General features: G+C 45.8%; 1 long non-coding RNA gene across 1 annotated transcript; it reads right to left on the reverse strand.

Moving 5' to 3' along the window:
• Positions 1-933: 933 nt before the first annotated feature.
• Positions 934-17,409, reverse strand: LOC132346753 (uncharacterized). The gene is made up of 4 exons (XR_009496698.1): positions 17,324-17,409; positions 12,024-12,215; positions 9,168-9,214; positions 934-2,834 (listed from the first exon to the last, which is right to left on the reverse strand). It is a non-coding gene; the product is annotated as an uncharacterized lncRNA (long non-coding RNA).
• Between the last annotated feature and the right edge of the window lie 359 nt (positions 17,410-17,768).

The raw sequence follows: 17,768 nt of genomic DNA on the forward strand, positions 1-17,768 counted from the left end.
GAACTGTCCTGCTGTGCCTTTTTAGAAGGCATAATTCCTGGAATCATTACCAGTACTTTTTCTTTTCCATGCCTCTCCCAAAAGTGTCTTTGCATTACATCTTTGAGCAAATGAATAAATACCTCTACTCAAAGCAAAGTGCGAGGTAAATGTCAAGTGAATGCCACCCTGGGGAAGGTTTAGTGACTCAGGACCCTGTTCTCACTGTACCAGGTTCAATGATCTTTTCTAAGACTTGGATAAATTCAGAGAAATACTGTTAAATTTATTGATGACACAAAGCTGAGAGAGAGAGAATGCCAATCTACTGGGTGGTATTATCAGTATTTAAAATTATTTTAACCAAATAGAATTAGGAGGCAAAAAAAAAATCAATAAAATGAAATTTAGCAAGAATGAAAGCCTTGGGTTTAGATTTAAACCTCAATTTGTAAAGAAAGGATGAGGAGTGTCTTCCCTGATGTTCCAGTGGCTAAGACACCACGTTTCCAATGGAGGGAGCCCAGTTTAATCCCTGGTCAGGGAACTAGACCCCACAGGCTGAAACTAAGAGTCTGTATGCCACAACTAAGACCAGGTACAGCCAAGTAAATAATAAATGTTAAAAAAAAAGAGAGAGAGAGAAAGGATGAGGAATACATGGCTTGAAAGTGGAAGATAAGATGCCAGTGAGTAGAGTGTTGGTGGGCTGTGTGATGCCTTTCTCCAGAAGAGAGGCCAGGATGACCTGATATCTTGAAGTGAAGTCAGATAAAGGATGGCTGAGAAAAATAGAACAGTTTACCCGAGAGAAGGGAAAATCTAGTCATTTTCAATATTTGAAAATGTGGATTTTGGGGGGAAGTTATGTTTTTATGTTTTGCTTATTTTTCTTTTCCTTTTTTTTTTTTTTTTAAAAAAATTACTTTTATTTAAGTTGTATACTCAGTGATAAAGAATCCGCCTGCAATGCAGGAGATGCAGTAAGGGCCAAGGGTTTGATCTCTGGGTTGGAAAGATCCCCTGGAGAAGGAAACGGCAACCTACTCCAGTATCTTTGCCTGGGAAATCCCATGGACAAGAGGAGCCTGGGGGGCTACAGTCCATGGGGTTGCAAAAGAGTCGGACGTGACTTAGCAACTCAACAACAAAGTTATATGCAGTTGTTTGAAGAATCAAATAGTTCTGCAAGTTTAAGAAGCCTGACCACTTTCTTCATTTCCATCCCTGAAAACCTCCACATTTCTTTCTTTTAGGTGACTATGTGGTATCTATTCCCTGTCTCTAAATAGCATGCTTGCTGTGCTTCTTCTTGGTTTTTCAGTTTGGGATATTATCTTATGACTCTGGACTTTCATTTGCTTAGACTTCTGAGCACTTAGCATTCGTATTTACCAACCATCTTAATCTTTTCTCAAGATACTTGGCTCCATCAGATAGTCATTCCATTGGTTTCATCTTCTGAGGGGCCCTGGCCACCCTTATGCCTGGGACACAGTTGCAATCTCAGGTCTGGATGGGGAGGAAATGTAATTTTTCTTAAATTCTTCAAGGTTCTTGGCTGGGACCTTCCCTCTAATAGAAGACAGAATAGCAGGAGAAAACCAAACAAGTAAAAGAACATGTATATATGGGAGATAGTCAGGAAAACTGAATAACTCCCCAAAATGGCCTAAGCCATCGCCTTAAACACCATCTTCAGCTAAAGGTAAAGAAGATGTGTGTGAGGGAGCCCGTTATGGGAGATTATCAGGCAAAACACAGTAAGCAATGGTAAGGTCATTAGATTTAAGTCATCATCTTCTCCACTCACACGACTTTCTAGAGATTTGGTCATCCTCCCCTTCAGTACAGAGAGGTTGTTGTTGTCTGGTCACTAAGTCATGTCTGACTCTTGCAACCCCATGGACTGCAGCATGCCAGGAAGACACCCGTACACATGGAGATTCCCCTTATAAATGTAAAATGCTCTTACAAAAAGGTAACTTCTACTTGGCTTTCAGAGCTCCTCCTGTGCCTGCTGTTTCTTAAAAATAATCAGCCTGAAATAATCCTTATGGCAAAAAGGCATATTTGGGGTGATGTACTCTGCTGCCCTTCAGGTCCTTCCTTCAGCATCATCCTGAGGATGCTATTTGCTATTCTGCTTCATTGCATCTCCTGTTTTCCTATCCCACGTCTTCTTTTCAGTTTTCCCCTTCACTTTACAGAGAAAATCCTTCATTGGTTTCCTGAGAAGGATACCTATATGGGAAGTACTTTTTGAAACTTTACATCTTTGCAGATGACTTTATTCTACCCTCAAATTTCAGTAATAGTTTACCAGGATATAGAATACCACACTGGAGACAATTTTCCTTCCATTTTTGAAGGAACTGCTGCTTTGCTTTCTAGCTTCCAGATCTGCTGTGGTGAAGTTCAAATCCATTACTGAGTCCTGATCCTCTGCCTGGTGAGCTGACTTGTCTCCTCTGGACACTTCTAAAATCTTCTCTTTGCTCTCAATGTTTTGGAAAATGTTCTTAAACTATTGGATTATTTTCTTCCCTCTCTTTTCTCTGTTTGTGTGCATAGTATTTGAATATTGTACTTCCCAGACTGGTTGTATGGTTTTTGTTAATCTTTTCTCTTTATTTCACTTTTTTCTGTTTTTTTATTGTTGTTGTTGTTGTTGTTCTGCTTCCTGGGAAAATATTATCTTCCAACCATTTTATTAAGTATTTAAAATCACAATTTTAATTTCCAAGAATTCTTTTTTCCCCTCTGGATTTTCCTCTGTACTGGCATCTTCTTATTTAATGGATTCCATCTTGTCTCTCCAAAGATAATAATGGCATTTTATTGTTGTTTCATACCTAGAAGGGAAAAGAACGGCTGTCAGCGATCTAGGAGGCAGTGCTGCTAATTCTTGGGCCTGGGGGGTAAGGATGTGGGTTCTGTCTTATGAAATGAACTGGCTGTCAGTTTTTCCCACAGTTGATCTCAAGTATTTAGTGTTTTGGGGCTTCCTAAGTCACTTACCATTTGTTTTATCTGCTTTCCAACTTGCAAATTTTATTGCTGCCGTTTCCTCTCATTCACCCCATCCTTGTGGGACTGTGCCTTCAGGACAAAAAAAAATCCCTTTTCCATGGTTGAGACCAGTGTTATTTAGGAGGGAATTAAAGTAGGTGCATGAATTCAGCCTACTCTGCTTCCTGGAAGTGTGGAAGGCCTATTTGGAGTCACCTAAGGGACTGCTTTCTAATATCTGGAAATAATCCACAGCTTTAGGGGCTGTCTTGTGAGGCAGGGGCTCCCCTTTCCTGGAAGTTGTTGTCAAAAAGTGGGAAGTTTTGTTGTTCAGTCGTGTATGACTCTTTGCAACCCCGTGGACTGTAGCCCGCCAGGCTCCTGAGTCCATGGGGTTCTCCAGGCAAGAATACTGGAGTGGGTAGCCATTCCCTTCTCTAGGGGATCTTCCTGACCCAGGGATGGAACCCAGGTCTCCTGCATTGCAGGCAGGTTCTTTACCACTGAGCCACCAGGCCAGTTTGGAAGTCTGCCTCTCTGGGATGTGGCAGAGAGGCTTCTGCTTCTCTGGGTGGTCACAAGTCAGATAAGGTGCCTCCCTGGGACCTTCCCACTCATTTAAAACTCTGATTACATTGTGCTTAATCTAGTAATGTTCATATCCAGATATCTCTGAGAAAACGTGCTTTCGTTATTGTTTCATTTTCCAGTGTAGCCCACTGTGTATTTTGTGGAGGGAGAGTTTTGGTGAAGAGGTGACACCTGGGGGAAAGTTTGTCTTCTAGTTCTGTCATCAAAAGATTATAGGTGATGAGAAGTCAGTGTCTAGTCACTGTCAACTGCTTCCTGGGCCTCCCTAAAACAGCAGGTGGTGGGGAAGAAATCCACTTCTGCTCTGACACATACAGTCAGCATTTTCCAGCGTTTCTCAAGATAAAAATGGAGACCCTAAAGCCCAACCCAAACTAGACAGGGCCAACACCAGAAAACAACAGGCGCTGAGAGGTACTTAGGTATGTGGAAAGACCCTCATGTTCTAAAAGGATTCTCCTCCGTATTTGCTAACAGAAGTCAATCATTTTCAGCTGAATGATGTATCTGACAGTGGCTGGCAGGGAAAGATGAGTTAAAGATAAGGAACTTAAAAGTTACAGCATGAGCTACTGCTAATTGAATAGCATAACAAGAAAGTAAAGCATGTCCGAAATTATATTGGTCAATGGGCAAATTAGGTGCAATTTATAAAAACTGTTCTTATATGCAACTTTCCAGCCATCATTCATCATCAGTCATCATGTGTAGCTGATGTGCAAACACGCTGTCAAGTTCAGCCACATCCTCCACGGAGAAGTTAGCGAGTTAATGTCTTACAGTCAGTTTTCAAGTTTTATTGCTTAACTGATTCTAAACAAAACCCAAGAATTCAAGATCTGATGAAAGAGCCAGCATCCATCCACCCATCCATCTGTTAGATAGTTAGGTTAGGAAAAAAGAGTCCAAAATGGCGGTGGTTAAAAGACAAAGAAGGGAAAAGCCTGCGAAAATAGAACAAAGGAAGGTCCGAGGACCTCAGGTAAAACAAACAGCACTCCTGGCTGGTCCAATTTACACAGGGCAGGCCCCAGGGGAGGAGGAAGAAACATGAAAAGAGGAACCAAAATTGGGCCAGGGCCTCTCTTCTCTTTCCGTCTTTTGAGTGGGCATCCCCTCACGCCTCGAGGATGGATTTTCCTTTACTTCCTAAATAAAGCTGAGCTATAACATGGTGCTGTAACACTGGTCTGTCCAAGGGCTGTAACGCTGGTCCGTCTGTTGCTTCCAATTTTTGTTGTGACGAGACAGAACCGAGGAAATTACACACTCCCCCAACACATCCATTCAACCATCCCTCCACGTCTACTAGGGACTCAAAAATAAGAGTTCTATTCTCAGTCCTGTAGAAGTTCCCAGTCTGGTGAGAGAGACAGAGTGGGGACAGAACATTCTGACTCAGGGCTATAATCCCAATCATTGAAGTACACATAGACTGCTTTGGGGATGTGTGGTTCCAAGAAGAGAGAAAAGCTCCCCTGAGGAGAAGATGCTCAGTGAAGGCCCAGAAGGGCACCGTCTTCAAGCAGGGAAAACTACCTACACGGGTGCCTGGTTCCACGAAAGATGAGTTGCTTGCCAGAAGCCCATCTGCCACCAGAACATGGCAGGGCTTGGGGGCTGAAAGTGCCAGGAAGAGACAAATCTGGAAAAAGAAGTGAGGTCCCCATCCTGAAGTGCTCACAGATGAGAGTTTTGATTTTATCTGAAATTGAGGGGAGTCACTGAAGGATTCTGAGAAAGACAGAGACAACATGGCCTCTCACAAGCTGCTGCCCCTGGTCTGACATCATCATCACCAGAGTGACTGTTCAGTATGGAAGTCAGAGCATGTCACCCACTGCTCAAAACCCTGCAGCAGACCCACCTGCTCCAAGCCCCATGTGACCAACCTCCCCTCGCTCTTTGAGCTCATGCCTGCCGCTCAGCCTGCACCCACTCTGCTTCCAGTACCCTGGCCCATGCTCCTCCTTAAGGTTTCCAGGTCATTCCCCCACGGGGCACTTCTCTGGCTATTGCGTCTGCAGGGAGTGCTCTCCCTTCAGATATGCATGGGGCTCATCCCCTCCCCTCCCCTGTTAGTAAATACCAACCTCTCTATAAGGCCTATCCTGGCCACACTGCTTAAAACCACACACACACACTCGGTACTCTCAACCCTCTGTACGCTGCTTCTTTTTTCCTCTTCTCCACAGCATTTATTACTTTCCAAGGTATCATACAAAATGTTATGTTTATTGTCTTTCTCCTCCTGTTAAACTATGGGCAGATGTCTTTGTTTTGTATACCTAGCACCTTGAACGAATACAGAATGAATAGAAATTAGATTTTTTCTTTTTTTACAAAACCGCCCTATGAAAATATGGAGGTTGATGTACAGGGGTGTGATATTAGGGCTCGGGAAGCCAGTTAAGGGTTTGCTGTGATGACAATGACAATTTGAATGGGGCAGTGACCGTGGGGAGAGAAGAAAGCAGGGTCCCTGTTAGAGTTATTAAGGGAACAGAGTTGTCAGGACTTGGTGACCAATTATTTGGATGTGGGAGCTCGGTGGTACCAACATTGGATCAGGAGGAAGGGGAAGACATGCTAATTTTTGGTGGATGACAAAGACACAGTGAGTTTACCTTCAGCTCTCTGTGGAACCAGTCTTTCTATATTGCCCAGTACATATTGATTTTATAACTTATTTCTTTCCGATGTATTTGCAACCCCATGGACTATAGACGACCATGGGATTCCCCAGGCAAGAATACTGGAGTGGGTTGCCAATTCCTTCTCTAGGGGACCTTACTGATCCGGGGATGGAACCTGTGTCTCCTACATTGGCAGGCGAAATTTTTACCATCTGGGAAGCCCTATCTATATACAGCCTCTATGAAAATACATTCAATTTACCTAAAATTTTTACCAAAAGCAAAATAATTGATTACAATAATTTATGACTTATCCTATAGTCGTTGACCATCCTTAGGATCTTATTTGAGGTTTAAAAAAAAGTCTAATCTGAGGTGCATCTAAGTTTCTTTCCCATTTTCCACTGTCCATTTTCACATTGACAACCAGAGACAAGGTCTCTATAGCACCATACCTCAGACGTCTCCTGACTTTTCTCTAAATGATGATGCCCTTAACTAGTTTACTTTAGACCTGCAATCCAGTCCTTAGGGAAACCACTCGACTGTTTCTAAATGGCTCTGGCTTCTTTCCTGTTCCCCAAAGCAGTAACCTCCTCTCACGATAAGCTGCACCCACTTGCTGGAAACTCAGCAACTTTGTTCTTCCCTTTCCCTGCAGCCCCCAGATGGCCACCAGCTGGCCTGAGCTATTTCTTGCATCCTAATCCCTTTATCCGTCCTCTTGGTTTTCTTTTTGATCTCCTTGTCTCTCCCCTCCTCCTGCTAGCAGCCACCACAATCTACTCCTCTGTGGAAGCGCCTATTTTTCTAAGAGAATTTGAGGATTTTTTTTAGAGCATCACCTCTTTTTTCTTCTGCTTTTGTATTGTGAGGAGGCCAGCTAAAGGGCTGTGTGGGAGGAAAGCTGTCTCTGGGAGCAGGACGAAGTCTCCCGTGAGAAAGAGGTCAGGACAGACTGTCTCCTGAACGAGGCCCCTGGGGGACAAAGGGACCAGAAGGTCCCAGAAGTCACACCTGGGCCCCGGGGCAGTGCTGGCCACTCTTGAAGGGCACAGCGGGAAGTGTCTCCTCTCTGGCTTTCTCATGGGCACCATTTGACCTCATTTCAGGGGATTTCTGTCCCCTTCCCCAGCACCAGAGAGGGTCACACCATATTCTCAGTTGTTAAACAACTTTTAAAGGACTGTTATTGATTTTTTAAGATGACAACTGGAAGATAGCTGGGGTGTCTGTGTCTTTGTGCTTGTTGGGCCTGTGAGCTTCCGTGTTCACGGGTCTGGGGGAGTGTTTCTGTGAGGTGAGCCTGAGAGTGTGTCTGTGAAGATGGAATGGTAGTGCAGGGAGAGGGGTGGACACGCTTGTGTGTCTGAGCTGTGCCTGTGTGTGTGTGTGTGTGTGTGTGTGTGTGTGTGGACAAGGCTGTGTGTGCCTGTGCCTCGGTTCTGGATGTGTGGCTGTCCATGAGCAGGGGGTCTGGGCAGGGTGCCAGGTGTGGTCTGGCCTGTGAGCGGTATTAGAGGTGATTGTGCCGGGCCTGTCGAGTGTAGAGGGCAGGGGGCTTTCTAGGGAACTCCTGAGTGTCTACTTGGGAGATTGTGGGATGAAATTAGAGACTGTGTGGGAAATCTGTGGGAGACCTGTGGAGGGCTGTTGACATGGGTTTGGGGGTATATTTTGAAGTGTTTGTGGAATATGTGCAGGTGTCTACAAAGTCTCTGTGGGGTGACAGCGGGAAACGTGGGGCGAAATGTGAGTGTGACTACTGATATCTACAGACCACCTATGGGGTGAACGTGAAGGTGTCTCTGAAGGGTTGGGGGAGCTGTGGGAATGTGTCAGGGGTCCTCTAGAATGTCTGTCTGGGGGACAGTGTTGGTGGAGGGCCTGCTGGTGACTGGGGATGTCTGCAGACCTCTGCGTGCCTGCTCTGCCTCTGGATTCACCACACCTGAGAGTGTGACGGCCTCTAAACGTTCCGCCAGGACTATTCTCACCTCCAAGTTTCTCTGCCCCCAGTGTCACAGTGACAGGCTGAACGGAGGTACTTTCTCAAGGTCCTCAGCCACCAACAGTGACAGCACAGTTGATCTAGAGTGATGTCTTCCTCGAGGGATTAAGGGTGTGGTGTGGCCTCCATGCTGAGAGGGACCTGGGGTGAGGCCTCCCCAGTGAGAGGGACCTGGGGTGTCGCCTCCCCACTGAGAAGGACCTGGGGTGTCGCCTCCCCACTGAGAGGGACCTGGGGTGTGACCTCCCCCTTGTGAGGAACCTAAGGTGTGACCTCAGTCAGATCAGCCTGGTGATTAACTTTCCTTGCTCTCCTTCTGGATATACCTGAATGACCTCATTCAAACCTCAGAACCCCTTCTGAGAGGACGGTGCAGGCAGTACCATCTGGCTTATGGAGGAAGACACTGAGGCAGCCGTGGGGTCTGGCAATGGCCAAGCCAGGGGGACAGAGCTTGGGATGGTGTGTCTCACCACCCCACTTTCCTCTCTTGAAGCCAGATCTTGAGCTCCTGCCAGGTGGCAGGCGCCATCCTCTCTGAAGATTTTCTGTTTCGTTGAAATGTCCATCCTGACTTTTTTCCATGACCAGTTTTTGGTTTCACTGCTCTGTCCTCTGAACCCAGCAGAATGATCTGATGTATCCTCAGGAAACATTTCTTAATGAATGAATAAATGTCCCCACTTCAGAGGTCCATAGTGGTATCCATGAGAGGGGAACGTCAGAGAAGAGTAGACAAATGAGTACAGTAGGGGGTGGGAAAGAGAAAATTAGAAAGAAGAAAAAGCAAAGCCAAACCCTAAGCTATCTTAAGAGCATTTTTCTGGGTTTATTCTCTTACCCCATGGCAACAGTTACATAAAGAGATTATGTCCTTGCTTTAAAAAAACGTGTTATTCCCCTTCATTTAGAAATTAGACTTAAACGTCAATATTTACCTTAATAGTTCACCGACAGAAGCCAAAAACAGAATGCTCACACATCCCTGCAACACAGTTTAAAAAAGAGAAGAAAAATAAATTCCCTTCGGAAGTAAAAAGCCAACACATTCCATTTATTTCCCACACGCTAAAAGCTTGTGGTTCTCTCAGCAGAAACAAGTGATCTTTTTCCACTTAAGAGGGAGTGGATAGTGTTCAGGCATCTCTGTTTCTCCCCACACAGATGGGCTTTCATATCCAGCAAGTGGAGCTGTGTAACCTTGAGTGAGGCATGAGCTTGGACAAGACTCCCCTGTCCCAGTGCTCAGGCTGGGGTCACAGGGAGCTCCCTCCCTCGTGCGCCTGACAGTGTGCTTGGAAGACCTTGGTCACTGTGGGACGCGTGTCATACTGACCTGCACTGGGAGCAGCATCTGACACGGAGAAAAACACTGGAACAGCACCCAGGCACGCAGAACAGCAGAACTTGCTGTCCTTCATGCGAAATCGACACTGCTATTCTGTTGATAGCGTCCCAGTGTTCCACGACTAAATATCTCCTTGAACAAGCACCAGGCACTGCTCTGGCTAGGTGGCTCAGTGGTAAAGAACCCACCTGCCAATGTAGGAGACTCAGGAGACTCGGGTTTGATCCCTGGGTCGGGAAGATACACTGGAGTAGGAAATGGCAACCCACTCCAGTATTCTTATCTGGAGAATCCCATGGATAGAGGATCCTGGTGGGCTACAGTCCACGGGGTAGCAAAGATTCAGACATGACTGAGCACACACACACACACACACACACTTCTCTACCTAGCTGCTTTGCATGCCTTATCCATTAAATATTCAACATGATCCTCTAGGGTAGGTGATTTTATTACTGCCATTTTACAGATGAGTAGACTGAGGCAGGAAGAGCTTGAATGGTATGCCCAGGGTAAGAGAAGTCCTGAGAGGCATTATTACATTTCATGTGGTCTCTGAGCTCAGGTAGATCAGTGTCTGATCAGGCTGTGGTCTTAAATCACAGTCTGTGAAGTTCACGGTAGGTAACGTCATTTTCTTGCTCAGACTGGATACAAAAAGAATCCCAGTATGCTGTTTTTTCTTTTTTTCTTAGCCTTAGTATGACATACACCAAAAATTCTGTGTCACGTGTCTTCTGTAAGATTTTTCTAGCACATAATCTATTAATGAGAATTACATTACTGTTATTGGGTTCTGTCACTTTCCCCTGCAGTTATAGTATGATTTAGAAACTCACTTTATTTCAGGAAATCATGGTATCCTCTTGCCCTCTCTCCACATCTCTCCTCCTAGTTCATGTGTCACTGTCTTCCTTCACGTTCCCTCCTCAGAGTCCTGCAATCTGGCTTGCCTCCCTGTTCCTCTACTGACATTTTTCTCACTACAGGCTCCCTTTCTAATACATTGAATGGAACTGTCTTGGTCTCTCACCTTCCCTGAGCTCCCTGGATGCTTGGCTACTAAAGAGCTCTTTCCTCCTGGACACCCCTCCTCCCCTATTTGCTGCTGGTTACTAGGCCCTCTCAGCTCCTTGTGTCCCTAAGGTTGGGATCTTAGCCGTCTGCTCTTTTCTTCCAAAGTGCTATCCCATGCCCTCCATCACTCTCTCATGCTTCAGGAGCATCACAGCCGAGCTGTCTTCCTAAGCCAGCGACGTGCACGTCTGCCTCTCTACCCCAAACCCTGAGCAGGGATCACAGTTTCCCACACGACCCTGAATGTGCAGGATGTCACGCTCTCCGCGTGTATAAACCACACCGACGGCTGGAACACAGCTGCCCTTTGCCCCTTTTCTGTCAGGCTGTGTGGTCCCTGGAGCCTATGAGTCTCTTGGTGCCCTGAGGACCTATGCTGGGAACTGGATAAAGTGAGAAGGACTGAGGACGCCCAACACAGAAATCGTGCTCCACAAAAATGGTTTTCTTGCTATTTCCATCCCTCTCTCTCCCTCCTGGTGTCTACCTAGGCATCAGGTCTGTCTCGTGGGGAAGAGAGCACCAGCATTATCCCACCCTATCCACCCTGGGGCCACCTCCATTTAACCCTTGTCTGTTGGGCCAGAACAGAGCTTGGACTCTGTCTCCCCAGTCCTGACTTATCCAGTTAACCACTGATTTCCTGGCACCAGGCGAGTGTTTCTAACCCATGACTGTCTCTCTGCCACTGTCCTGCTAAGATTACCATGAAGGGTCCCTGCTACCAGTTAGACTAGGTAAAAACTCTTTCACTTAATTTCAAGATCCTCCATCAGTGTGGCCCCTCATTCAGTCCACATTTCCACCCCGACACCGCAAAATGGGAGCTCTTCCCTCTGGACCACCAGCAGTCCCACCTCTTACTCTGCCCTCATCTCTATGATTTGCTCACATCAGATCCCTCTCTCTACCCAGAGTTATATTTCCTTCAGGATCTAGCTAATCTATTAAGATTGCCTCACTCCCCCCGATCCAAAATGCTCTTTATTCCCTCTGAATTTCTCTAGTATACATAGTCAAGAACATATATCCTTTAACTACCATAAGGAAAGTTTGTCGAATTTTTACACTGTGCAAAATTGATTCAATCTCTCCTAAAAATAACCCCAAGAGATAAATGCCCACATAGTTTTTCACATGAGAAAACTGAAGTTCAGAAGGTGAATTTGCCTAATACTGCATCCGGGATTCGAACCCACGAAGTCTGATCCCAAAGCCCACATACCTCTCAACCGTCCTGTGCTAAATACTCTGTATTTGTTTCATCTCCCAAAGGATTCAATGGAAAAGATCATTTATTGTACAATTTTTTTCTTTTCCAGTGAGCCCAGCTCAGGGTGGAGCAGGTATTTATTAAATAAACACTCACTTCTTTTGTCTTGCGGCTTCTAGACTTAAAGATACTGTGACCCCCATCGAGTTAAACAGCTGAAGAAAGCAGTGGTCACACCAGGATTATTTGCTTGATCAATAGCAGATGACAATAAAGACCAGGCTACAGTGACCAGTGACATACGGACAACAAACCGCTTAGCTTCGGTGGTCCCCTTTTTTATTTTTCCTTTGGAAAAAAGAAAACCAAGGTATTAAAAAAAAAAAAAAACCAAACCTGAGCACTCAGTGCTCATTGCTAGTCTGAAATCATTTTGCTTCCAACTCTTATTCAAAACATCTCAGGGGCTTTGTTGACATTATCTGCTAATGATTGTAATCCCTCTTTCCAAAAGGAGAGGCGGCAGGCTGACAAACAACACCCTTCTGTCCACAGAGATCTGAGGTCTGAGGCCACCTCCCGACTTGCTCCTGGGCCAGCTGCCTGCACCGGGCCTCCGGATGCATTTCTAAAGGGTAACATTTACAGTGTTGGATAGCTGGGCCTTGTGGAGCTTAATGGGATTCTTAATAAAGGTGGCTTTCATTAAGACGGGGAGCACAGGCAAGGTGCCCTTGCTTTTGAGGAAAGGATGGCCCAGCACAACAAGTAATGCTCCTCCTGGGCTTGGAAATCTTGCAGGTCAAGTGCCTTGTCATACATTAACAGGCTCTTTCAGTTCCCAGGCAGATTGAGAGGAACGTCTAGACAAATGAAGGCAGAGGAATCATGCGATCTGTGTTAGGAGCAGAAACACTGAGACACAGCAGCTGCATTTAAACAGAGCAATTTGCTAAATGAGTGGTCGGCTACATTCCAGATGGCCAATGTGACACAGGGCTTAGAGGAAGCCTTTATTCAATCCTGCATCTGTCTAGACTGAGACATGAAAGGCCAGGTTACACTTACTGCAGCAACAGCAGCTTTGAAACTCATACATAAAACCTGCTTGGTATCACCAATGAGGCAGCTTGGCCAGAGGCCAGCTGGAGAAGATGCGGTAGCAGGGCGTGTGTGCAGCCCCGAGGAAAGCCGGCTTCTTGGCTGAATGACAGCCAGCCAGAGGTGGGGGCTCTCACTGTGCACTTCCGCCGGCTGCACCACCTCACCCACCTCCCACATGCAGGGAGGCAGGGGATCGTCATAGGAGGAAGCACCAGGATACGGTCAGAGAGCAGAAATACTGGATGAGTTCCACACGTCTTCTTTTTCATTGTTGTTCAGTCGCCAAGTTATATGTGACTCTTTGTGACCCCATGGACCATAGCACGCCAGGCCTCTCTGTCCCTCACAATCTTCTGGAGTTTGCCCAAGTTCATGTCCATTGAGTCAGTGATGCCATCCAACAATCTCGTCCTGTGTTGTCCCCTTTTCCTCCTGCCCTCAATCTTTCCCAGCATCAGGGTCTTTACCAATGAGTTGACTCTTCCTATCAGGGGGCCAAAGTACTTCATAATCATTTCCCATGTGTTTGACTTTGGATTTTCTAATTAGGTTGTCAAATTTCCAATGTGGATGAAAGAACATTCTTAGCTTTCACCTACGACCCCACTCTGTGTTCCCATCTCCCTGCCTCTAGCACCTAATTCAGTCCTGGCTCAAGCACCTCTTTAGAGATGATATATCAAAGATATTGGCTGAGTAGGCTGGGGGGCAGACCAGATGACCACCTTGTTCTGGGACCTCTGGGTCCACAAGATATGTTGACTGACTGATTTAAACTAGGTCAGCCAAAATCAAATGGAACCACTTGATGGGCATCTTGCCCAGCTTTAATAAAAGAGGCAGCCACAGAGCTTCATTGGACTGATATGAGGACCTACAGGAATCAGCTCTACTGACCTATTTCTCTCTGGTAAGTTCTACCCCAAGCCTATTTAATTTTTATTGTTGGATTGAAAGTTTCCATGGGTTGAGGCTTTCACTATGTTCTTCAGCAGCCATTGAAGTTCCACGGTTGGAACGTACTGACCAGTCAGTAAACAAGCCTGCTTCCTCTCACCACCTCCTTCTGGGTCCCAGAACCCTCTGGGCTTCCATGCTGGACAGCTGTTTTTTTCTGACTAAGGAGGAAAAGTTTAACCTGATGAATCACCAGCAGCCCTTCCTGTGACAGTCTCAGGAAAACTACAGTCTGCTTAGGAAGAACTCCGAAGCACTTCACTTACTGTGGATTCTGATCTACACAGACATGGAAAAATTTGAGTTCTGTTCTGTGTCTGCACACCAAAGCTTCTTTACTAGCGCTTTTCTCTCTTAGAGATTTCCTATCATCAGGACTATGTCTACCCTAGAGTCAGTCCGAAATAAATGAGCTAAATGAATAGGGCTGTCCTAGGGGGGAATTTATCACTATCCCCATACTAATCTCACCCACATACCACTTCTTAGGTAACCATTTGAGGTAACTGCCCAGTTTCCTCATTTGTACCAATAAGCACAGAAAACGATTCAAGAGACTATTATTTTCAGTTCTCCCAAGGGTGGCACATGACTAGCATTGCTTTAGATGCACAGGTAAGAAGCTAATCTGTGTCTAGAAGAGATGGCTTTGGACATAACTGGCCTAGACTTTGTTAATGGAGGTCTTTGTGGCAAGAGTCCAGGTTATGGAAAGGGAGCTATTCTAGTATCTATAATATTCTAGCAGTAGATATGCCAAAACTTCAGAGAAATAATTTCACTGAACTTCAAGATAGTCGCCAATCTGTTCAAGTCCTTACAATACTCAAATAGCTCAGAAAGGGTATAAAAGTAGATCATTCACCTCCTTAAGAAACAGGTTTCTTCAGACTCACAGACATAGAGAACAGTTGTGTGGTTGCCAAGTGGGAGGTGGGTAGGGAAGGATTGGAAGTTTGGGATTAGCAGATGTAAATTAGTATATATAGGATGGATAAACAACACAGTCCTACTGTATAGCATAGGGAACTATATTCAATACCTGTGATAAACCATAATGGAAAGGAATATAAAAATAAGAATGCCCATATGTGTATAACTGTACAGCAGAGATAGGCACAGCAGAGTACATCAACTATACTTCAATTAAAAAAATTAAAAAACCATGCTTCTTAGTATGCTGAACACAACACTGACGAGTATATCTAAATGATCGTTAGATATACTCTAAAGATGATCCTAGATGAGAGGTAGCAAAGAAAGAAGCCCAAGAATAGTCAGTCACTCATCAAGACAGCCTTTGTGGTATGACGGTGATAAACCAGGTTTCCCTTGTCTTTGTCTCAGTAGCTTCCTTTATGCTGACTGTGTCCCTGATTCCAAGGATACTTGCCCATCAAGAAGTAGGCAAGATGTGAAGACCTTGAAAGCCGACAAAGGGTGCTTAGGGGACCTTACGTGATACAACAGCAAGAGTTAGTGCATCTGCTTCATATATAAACTAATTTCTCTCTTGGGCACAACTCATAATTTTGTGAGATGGCAAGGTGAGCTCCTTAATGATATCTTCACTGTAAGCTTTTTATCAGCCTAAAGAAAATTCGTTTTTTTTTTAAAAAATGAACATCCAGCAAAGGCTCAATACTGTTTAAAAATGTCCAGACTTTTAAACATTCAAATATAGTTCCACAAAGAGCCATCCATGATTGACACTTTATCTTATTAAAGTGCTGTTAATTAAGAACCATAACCACGAGCTACAAGGATTAAAGCAGCATACTCTGCAATCTATTCCTGAAACAAAATGCAACTCTGATTTGCTTGGAACCTAAATCAAAGGAACAGTCTATGGGGTCATTCACTTCCGGTCCACTAGGGGGCAGTGAATGATCGGGTTTCCCCCAGGCAGCTTTAATGACGGTTGCTATATATACACCTGAAGTGTGGCAGGCCTTTTACACAAAGTGAGCAGTGCCGCAGTGATGACAGGTGCAAGGAGCAGCCCGTTATTGCTACCAGCACAGTCTGTCAGGAGGATGAAGTGAAATGGATCATTTGCATTTTTACCAATGAACTTGCATTATAATGAACAGGCAGTGTTGCCTGGATGGGGCCCTGGCTTTGCCTCCCTGGCTTCTGTTGGACTGCTGCCAGTCACCAGGCTGGACCGCACCCAGGACTGCAGCGCGATGGACAGACAGAGCCGGGGAGCTGAATTTAACAATTGCCTGGGGCTGGTGACCACAGGGGCACGGATAAGCATGGTGGGGGTGAGTGTGGGGTGGGTCGCTCTCCCATCGCATCCCTGGACCAGTGTCCACTGCGGGGAATTCCAGGCCTGGGAAGCTGCAGCAGTGCGTATTCAGGGATCCAGACCATGCGTGCTGCAGTCTGTGTGAATGGCGCCCCCTGGAGTTGGGCAGTGAGGCTCTGTAGAATCACCCACCTGCCCTCTCTTGGCTGCTCAGTTTTTTAAAAACAATCTGCCTTCAAAGGCTCTAGGGAAAATAGAAAGGCCACATATAGGCAGAGTTTGAAATTGAAACTAGCTGGATTTCAGAGTTGGCCAGGGTCCCTCTCCCTTATTCCTCAGTCCCACCCCAGATCCAAGTATCTGGCACCCTCCTGATGGTCGTCTTTGTTCTGTTCCAACATGCTCTTCAAAAAGATTCTAGGACATCACACCATCCACCTAGGTTATGTTTACATCACTTGGTCTCCTCTCCCACCCGAATTTACATTTAAACCTTATTTCTAATTGCGAAGCAAAATCCAGAGAAAGGTTTCCTCCCTCCTGGACCCTTCTCCTTAGCCCTGATTAACAGGAGCCTCCCCTGCCTAATGGGAGTTAAACCAGACGTGTGTTTCCTGCTGTGCTCTGACTTTAAAGCTTTCCGAGTGATTCCTTCCTCCTCAGCCCTGTTTCTTCACACATTTACCTGGAACATCCCTTTCGTTTTACTTGAAAGCCAGTAAAGCACAGTGGTTAAATGCAGGCTGGGATTAGACTGCTTGGGTTCAAATCCCAGCTGTGTCGCCTCCTAGCAGCACGTAAGCTGGAGAGCCCACGTGACTGCTCTGTGCCTCAGTGTCCCCGTTATCACAGATGACAGTAAGAGCAGCGCCAGATGGCGGTGGCGTGAGGATTGAAGACGCAAGCACAGCACCAGGCCGAGGCCGGCACTCAGACATGCTACTTGTCAGAATTTTATGCATTTGCCATAACGTCGTGTTTCCTCTTCTCTTTCCTCCACTTGCACCTCGCCTTCCAGAAACAGATTCTCCCACCCGCTTCCCTCCCCCTTGCTCCTCCCTGAAAGGACAGCAGATGGTCTTCTGGCCCCTGAATCACTCCCGACTGCCCCCTCATGCCCCCTCCTGCCCTGCACACCTACCTGATCATCACCATAGAGAAGCAGGCACTTGTCAGGATCCTCGTAACTAGAGCAAAGAACGAAAAAAGAAAACATCTTTCAGACATGGAGCACAACAGCAGCTCGGGGGAGGGGGACCCGAAGACTGTCCTTTATGTCACACTTATGTTCTATTTGCAGAACAGTCTTAGACATAGACACTTGTTTACTTCACCCAGATCAGAAGTGATTTCAGATTTCTCTTCATTTAATCATCTCCTTCCACTGTGTAGGTTCATAATTAAAATAAGAAACTTATTTATAAAGCCAGTGCCAGAGCTGAGAGCTAGCTGAAAGAAGGTGCTTGGGCTGATGAACCCTCTCGGTCAGCAGACCTCCAAACCACAGTGGGCAGCCTGGAAGGAGAGGCAGGGGCTTGCCTGACATGGACAGCATCTCCCCCATCGGATGGGGGTTGGAGGGAGTG

The sequence above is a fragment of the Bos taurus genome, chromosome 12 (genome assembly GCF_002263795.3).
Source record: "Bos taurus isolate L1 Dominette 01449 registration number 42190680 breed Hereford chromosome 12, ARS-UCD2.0, whole genome shotgun sequence".
Lineage (NCBI taxonomy): Eukaryota > Metazoa > Chordata > Mammalia > Artiodactyla > Bovidae > Bos > Bos taurus.